At 43.6% G+C, this 8,159-nt stretch overlaps 1 long non-coding RNA gene across 4 annotated transcripts; it reads left to right on the top strand.

Annotated features, from left to right (window-relative positions):
- Positions 1 to 109: 109 nt before the first annotated feature.
- On the top strand, positions 110 to 6,533 carry LOC119087908. 4 transcript variants are annotated; one of them, XR_005091437.1, is made up of 3 exons: positions 110 to 150; positions 6,046 to 6,228; positions 6,334 to 6,533. It is a non-coding gene; the product is annotated as an uncharacterized LOC119087908 (long non-coding RNA). The 4 variants fall into 4 exon arrangements; XR_005091439.1 differs by having other exon boundaries at positions 112 to 150; positions 6,123 to 6,228; XR_005091436.1 differs by lacking the exon at positions 110 to 150 and adding an exon at positions 5,928 to 5,967 and having other exon boundaries at positions 6,123 to 6,228.
- The last annotated feature ends 1,626 nt before the right edge of the window (positions 6,534 to 8,159 follow it).

The following is an 8,159-nucleotide window of genomic DNA, read 5'->3' as shown; positions in this document are numbered from 1 at the left end:
TTTTTTTTTTTTTTTTTTTTTTTTTTTTTTTTTTTTTTTTTTTTTTTTTAATAGATGGTTGTGAGCCACCATGTGGATGCTGGGAGTTGAATTCAAGATCTCTGGAAGAAGAGCCAGTGCTCTTAACCGCTGAGTCTTCTCTCCAGCCTGGTAATGTTTGTTTGTTTGTTTGTTTTGTCTTAATTATTTTTATTTTATGTGTATCAGTGTTTTGTCTGAAGGTATGTCTTTATGAGGGTGTCAGATCTTGGAGCTACAGACAGTTGTGAGCTGCCATGTGGGTGCTAGGAATTGAACCCAAGTCTTCTGGAAGAGCAGTCAGTGCCCTCAACCACTGAGCCATCTCTCCAGTCTGTAACCTCCTTTTTAAAGGAGAAATTTTTATGAGCCCCTGGGTATATAGACACATAAAATAGCTATGCAAGTCAAACATCTACTAGAACTAAATCATGAAGAAATTAAAATAATTCTGTGGAATACCTATGATTTTACCATTTATTAAAGTTAAAAACAAGTTTACACACACTGAGAATAGATGGATGTACCTGGGCTTTCTCCTCCTCCTCCTCCTCCTCCTCCTCCTCCTCCTCTTCCTCCTCCTTCTTTTTCTAAGAAAGAGTTAAATCTTGCATTAAGATGGGTCACTTGGTAAAGTGCTTGCTCTGCAGGAATGAGGATCTGAATTTGATCCTCCAGAACCTATGTAAAAAAGCTGGACATGCCAGGCATGGTGGCACACACCTTTAATTTCAGCACTTGGAAGGCAGACACGGGTGGATCTCTGTGAGTCTGAGCCCAGCCTAATCTACATGGAGAGTTCTAGGACAGCCAGGGCTACATAGAGAGACCCTTTCCTAAAAAACTAAACAAAACAAAAACAGAGCAACTTTCCCACCCACAAATCCCACAAAAAAGCTGGGCATGAGGGTGCATTCTTGTAATTTCAGTGCTGGGGGGTGAAAACAGATGGTCCCTGGGGCTCCCTGACCAGCCAGTCTCACCTGCCTGGCAAGCCCCCGGTCTCAGGGAGACTCTGTCTCACAAACCAACCAACCAACAAAAGGCAGACAGTGCCTCAGATGATACCAAGGTTGTCCTCTGGCCTTCTGGTATAGTTTATATATATATATATATATATTCAGAGTTATTCAGAGTTGATATTTTGATTTTTGTAATTGTCAATGCTGAGAATAATGCTTCACATAAATACATGGTGCAAAATGGTAAAAATAAGGTTTGGGTCATTTCAGAAATTATTTTGAATTCTGTCCTAATTCCAATCCCACACACGCGCACACATCTCAGTGTGAGAGTCCATGAGCCTGTGCTTATGTGGAGGCCGGAGCAGGGCATTGAGTGAGTGACTTCCTCTATTGCGTTGAGATAGGCTCTCTGACTCATCACTGTTTTGGCTGTCTGGCCAGGGAGCTCTAGAGCTCCACCTGTCTCTACTCCCCAATATTGCGGTTATAGGCGTATACAGCTGTGCCTTGCATGTTTTAATTTTTAATTTTATTTATTTATTTATTTTTGAGCTGAGGATCGAACCCAGGGCCTTGGGCTTGCTAGGCAAGCACTCTACCACTGAGCTAAATCCCCAACCCAAGTCTTTTTTTTTTTCTTTCGAGACAGGGTTTCTCTGTGTAGCTTTGCGCCTTACCTGGATCTCACTCTGTATACCAGGCTGGCCTCGAACTCACATAGATCCGCCTGCCTCTGCCTCCCAAATGCTGGAATTAAAGGTGTGTGCCACCACTGCCCAGTGTACTTTTTTTCATTTGAAGTCAGGTTCTCACTGGAGTCTTGGCTGGCCTGGAACTTGCTATGTAGACCAGGCTGGCCTTGAATTTTCAGAGATCCACCGCCCTCTGTCTCTTGATTGCTGAGATTCAGGGTTTGCATTACTAAGTCTGGCTGATGCCCCATTTTTTATGTGGGTGCTGTGGACTCAAATTCTTTGTGTGTGCAAAGCAAGTGTACTTATTAAACTATCTCTCCTGCTCCATAAACGAGTTTTAAAAAATGGAAGTCAAGTCAATGACTGAAACAACAACTTTAAAGAAAGATTTACTTATTTTTATTTTACAAATGAGTATTTGACTGCATGTATATCTGTGTGCCATATGCATGCCTGGCCAACTTGGAAGCCGAAGAAGGGGTTAGATCCCTTGGTACTAGAGTTACAGATGATTGGAGTTGTCGATGTGAGTGCTGGGAATTGAACCTGGGTCCTCTGGGAGAGCAACCAACATTCTTTACCACTGAGCCAACTCTCTAGTTCAAACAAATAGCAGTTTTTAAAATCAAACTTCCTGCCAGATGTGGTGATACACAACTTTAATTTGTACTGACTCTCTGCTCTATTAAATCTTTCTTTAATCTCCCTGCACATGAGTTTAGCCAAAAGGCCAGGAAGTAACCCGCCTTAATCTCTCTATGAAATACACTCTGTTGGGGCAGGAGAGATGGCTTCTCGGTTAAGAGTAGATAGATATGTCTCCTCCAGAGGACCCCAGTTTGGTTCCTGGCACCCACATTAGGCAGCTCCCAATCTGCCTGTAACTTCAGCTCCATTGGGATCTGTCACCTTTGCCCTCCAGGGGCACGGCATGTGTGTGTGCACACAAAATAAAATATTTTAAAAAGGAATATATCCCCTTTTACCATGTGGAAAATTAAATCCTCATGGATACAGGGGACACTAAAATTAGAGGATCCAACTTTATTTATTTGATTTGTCATATGTCACACACTCAAAAATAAAAATGGCAACAGTCATACCCCAGCAACTTTCTTTCTAGACATATTCACCAACATTTGGAAAGCATATACTCTTTTCATTTAATTTGTGTTTTACATTTATTTATTTAGTATGTGTGTGCCCATGCATGTACTATGGTGTGCAAGTAGAGAGGTTAGAGAACAGCTCATGGGAGTCAGTTCTCTCTCTTCACTATGTGGATTCCGGGAATTGAACTCAGGTAGTCAGGTGCGGCAGCAAGCACCCTTACTCGATAAGCCATTTTGCTAGCCCTAAAATACATATAAATCTAATCTAATAGGATATATATATGAATATATGTATATATTTCATATTTATTTTATTTTATGTGTATAAAAGTTTTACCTGCGTGTATGTATGTATACCATTTGTGTGCACTATCCACAGAAGCCAGAAGAGGGTGTTGGATTCCTTGGGAGTTAGAGATGGTTATGAGCTGCCATGTAGGTGATGGGAAATGAGCCCATGTCATCTGCAAGAACAGCAGGAGCTCTAAACTAAATTGTTGATTCATCTCTCCAGCTTCTAAAGTTTATATTAGTACTCTTTGTGTGTGTGTGTGCGCGCACACACACACATTAGTGTTTTGCCTGCATGTATGTCTGCGTAAGGCTGTTGGATCTTCTGGAACTGGAGTTATAGACAGTTGTGAGCTGCCATGTCACTGCTGGGAATTGAACCAGAGTCTTCTGGAAGAATGGCCAATGATTTTAACCTCTGAGCCATCTCTTCAACCCCTTATGGGAAGCGTCATCTTCTCATACTTTCTTTCTATATTTATTTATTTTTGGTGTAGATACATGTACAAATGCAGATCACAGTGCTCATGTGGAGGTCAGAGGACAACTTTCAGGAGTGGGTTCTCTCCTTCCACCAGAGAGTTCTGGGGATACATTCAGGTCATCTGGCATGGCCATAAATACCTTTGCTCACTGAGCCACCTTATTGGCTCAGTTCTTCCTATTTTAGAATTCCTCACATTTTAGAAATGGTCTTACAGCTGCATTGTCAGAGCCTATGGCTGTTGCCCGGCATACTCTCTCCTTCACAAGTCTCATTTAGTCTCAGTCACATAAGTAACTATGTATCCTACAAATGCTTTCCTTACATTTTCTTTTCTGTAGTTTTGGTCATTTGGATTGTATTTTTCTCTAATAGATTTTTAGGAAGTACTCATGAGAATCCTCCTCCTTCAGTTCTCTCCTGTCAGCTGTTTGCAGCTGTGGCGAACATGGAAGCCGTTGACTTAGGAAGAGAATCGGTTGGCCCCGTTGCTTTGGGTTTGTGTCAGGCAGAATCCTTTTCAGGGACATACTTCCTGTGACCTAAAGGCTTCTGCTAGCTCCTACCTCCTGAAGATTCCACCCTCTCTCAGTAGTTCTGCCTGGGGATCAAGCCTTTAACACGATGTCTTCAAGGAACGCTTAACTTTCAATTCATATAAGAACTTGGCTGTACCTATTATATTTTCAAGTTAGTTTTGCTGGGAAAAAATTATTAGCATATTCTCTGTTACAGACTATTTTTAGAATGTTACTTTGTTTTCTTTTGGCATAAAACATTGCTCAATAATATTTAAATTTATTTTCTTTCTTTCTTTCTTTTTTTTTTTGTTTTTTTCGAGACAGGGTTTCTCTGTGTAGCTTTGCACCTTTCCTGGAACTCGCTTTGTAGACCAGGCTGACCTTGAACTCACAGAGATCCACCTGCCTCTGCCTCCCAAGTGCTAGGATTAAAGGCATGTTTTTTCTGGGGAAGGGGAGAGTGTCTCATTGTGTAGCCCTGGCTATCCTGGAACTCACAGTGATCCACCTGCCTCCTCCCAAGTGCTGGGACAAAAGGCAGATGCTAGCACGCCCAGTTTTGTATGCTTTTTTCAGTCGACATAAAATCTTTTACCTCTTTGAAGGCATTGTCCTGAGGCAGGGCTGATTGTGTCCTCTGAGTCTTCAATTTTAAAACAATCCTTTAAATGTATTTCTCATCTTTTCCCGAATTCCTTGCTGTACTCACAGGGCTTTCTAATGCTGATGTGTGTTGCTCTTTCACAGTCTTGCATGATTTCTGAATGCCTCGAATGTCATTTTGAAATAGGTTAGGGTTCCGTTCTGTTCTGAGACTCTCTCTCTGACATGCTTTTCCTTTTGGTGGAAATGCTATTTTGTTCCTCATTTTTCTTGCTTGAATCAACTCCATTTGGGATTTAGCCTCAAGACTTTTCAATGGTTTATGTGAAAGCCATTTTCCTCAACTGAAGGAGCTGTGCAGGCTAACATTCCTAATGGAAGAACACTTTTTCGTGTGGTTTTAATGTGGCATACAAAAAGATTGCAACCTTTTGCGGGGGATTCCTGGCTCAGTTTCTGGCCTCCCCTCCATTTTGATTGCTCTGATCCCACTCATTTTTATGTGGGCTTTAGAGAGATTAATAAGCTTTGCTGGCACTGTGTGATCTTCTCAGCAAGGGAGCAGGCCGAGACAGGGTTTCTCTGTGTATTTGGGATTCACCTTGAACTGCTCATCCTCCGGTCTCAGTCTCCAGCATGGCAGGCATACACCACCACACCCAGCCTTGGATCAGTTTGTCTGGTGGCAAGTTGCATACTGAGCCACAGGCATGATGAGATGATAAATGTCTGAGAGCGAATGGCTCCTGTGTCCGTTGCCAGGCTTCCAATTTGGCTCATTGCACTCAGTTCCTGCAGGCTTGACCTCTGCTCCTTGTACTTGGCTCATGAGAAGGACATGTGGTGGGTCCCCACCCCTGTGTCCTTTGGGGCGTTTCTTCTAGAGAACAGAAGAAAAGAACTGACTCCATCACCTAAGAAAAAGAGGTTGGCCTGGGTTGTGAAGGGCCTGCGGTGAGCCTGTACCGCCATCTGCTGGTCACATATTTAATTACATGGAAGAGAGGCCACAGTTCCACCTCAGCCAATGAATGGAGTGAGTGGATTAATCTTTTTTTTCTCCTACCTAGAAAGTTATATTTATGTTAATATAATGATAATAATAGGAAATAAAGAGTTTCTCTATTTTCTAGACATGCACACCTTTGTTTTTGTTTTTTAGGGGACAGGGTCTCTCTCCATAGCTCTGGCTGTTCTGGAACTTGCTTATGCAGACCAGGCTGGCCTCGAACTCTCAGAGATCCATCTGCTTCTGTCTCCTGAGTGCTGGGATTAAAGGTGAGTGTCACCATGCCTAGCTATACCTTTTCTCTTTAGAAAACATAAATAACGTGTATTTTTCCTCTCATTTTGTAGTTCAAGACTTCACTTTGAATTCTACTTTGCTGGACACCAGAGAGTAAGGTGATATTAATTCACCTTCCTGTTTCCAGGTCTGGCTGTGCTGGGCAAGAGAAAGGTGCTCAGGCTTAGTTCACAGGACTGTGGTTCTGCCCCCTTTTCATAGGAGCAATTGACTCTGCAGACATGGACCTGGAGGTGGGGAGGTTACTCTGGCTACCTGGGGTGGCCCGTTCTAATCACCTGATCCTTTCTCAGGAGAACGGTGCTTCTCTGTAAGCAGAGGCCTTGTCTTGGTTTCAGATGGAGATGCAACAGTGAAGGATTGGAAGCTGGAAGGAAGGAAACCCAAGCCAAGGAATCTAAGTGGCTTCTGGAAATGGAATTTTCTAGAAGAAAGCCACATTCCTGTTGCGGACTGACTGACTGGTTGGAACTTCATGATGGTGGAAAGTTGGATACTGTGGATGTGAGGCCAAAATTATCTCACTCCCCGCCCCCCCCCCCCCCCCCCCCCCCCCCCCCCCCCGTGAGCTGAGGACTGAACCCAGGGCCTTGCACTTGCTAGGCAAGCACTCTACCACGGAGCTAAATCCCCAACCCAGAACATTTTGTTTTGTTTTGTTTTGTTTTGTTTTATGAGACAGGGTTTCTCTGTGTACCTTTGCACCTTTCCTGGATCTCACTCTGTAGACCAGGCTGGCCTTGAACTCACAGAGATCCACCTGCCTCTGCCTCCTGAGTGCTGGGACTAAAGGCGTGTGCCACCACCGCCCCTCAGGTTCTTTTTAATACCCCGATGGCTAGTTGCCTGCCTCTGTGTGTGACCTCACATCCTATTCTGAATGTGCATATGTGCATACATGCATGTGTTCATATGGAGGCCAGAGGATAACCTCAGATGCTTCAGCTCATTTCATCAGCTTGGTTTTAATAATGACTTACTTACTTACTGAGAGGCAGGGGAGCATGAGGAGAAGACAACTGTGGGAGATTGTTCTTTTCTTTGATCACGTGGGTTTTGGGGACTGAACTCAGGCCACCAGGGTTAGTAGCAATCACCTATGCTCACCGAACCATCTCCATGTCTCCATCTTGTTTTGGGTACAGATTCTTCTCTCACTGGTCTAGAGTTTGCCAGATGGGCTGTCCTGGCTGGCCTGCAAGCCCTAAGGATCTGTATGTCTCTGCCTTCCAAGTGCTGTGGTCACATGTGCATGTCAGGGCACACAGCTTTTACACATAGCTTCTGGGGACTGGACTCAGGGCTCCATGCCTGTACGGCGAGTACTTGAATGGCAGAGTGGTCTTCCCAGACCCTGACATCCTTTTGATGCATCAGCCTAGCAGATCACTAGCTCCCATCAACCCCCAAACTAAGCATGTCATCAGATAACATCTGAGACCTATAATAGACTTCTTGGCTTTGCTATGACTTACCTACACAGTGAGTGGCTCCACCTATGTATATGAAAAATGCCCTGACTTATGGCTCTTTTCTCTTCTGTAACTCTGAGAGAATACCATGAAATCATATCCAATTGGAGCACGTGGGGGGTGGTAACCTGAACCTGGGTTCTTGGGCCATGTCCATCCATATTTGGCTCAAGAATAAACTTATCTCTTATTTCCTCTGATGTGTGAGCTGTATTTTATGTCAACACTTCTAACCACTGGGAGAAAAAAAAGGATATTTCTGGGAGCCCTGCAGAGGAATGCAGACCTGCTGACGTCTTGGTTTCCATCCCAGGGACCTGTAAGTGCCAAAGTTTCTGATCTCTAGATGATCATCTGATGATGTTGTGTGTGGTCATGAGTTACAAGATAGGAATGACAGGTTGTGTGTACATAGGAAGTGTTGCAAGGTCCCCTCCAGCAAAGTAACCTTTGCTCTTTTACATATTTTACAGTCATTTTCTGAGTACCTACTCTGTGCCCAGTGCAGGATTACAGGAGTGAACACAGCTCTTCTGTTACCGAATTTAGAGTCTGTACTCCAAGAGGTCAAGTTTGATCTTGCGACACCAATTAAAACAGCCAAATTAATATCAAAAAAAGAGTAAAAGGAGATTTAATGTGATGACATTGGGAAGAGAGGCAAAGATCCAGCGACTCTCTCAAGTCTACCT

The sequence above is a fragment of the Peromyscus leucopus genome, chromosome 4 (genome assembly GCF_004664715.2).
Source record: "Peromyscus leucopus breed LL Stock chromosome 4, UCI_PerLeu_2.1, whole genome shotgun sequence".
Taxonomy (NCBI): domain Eukaryota; kingdom Metazoa; phylum Chordata; class Mammalia; order Rodentia; family Cricetidae; genus Peromyscus; species Peromyscus leucopus.
This window is presented reverse-complemented; position numbering and strand designations above follow the sequence as displayed.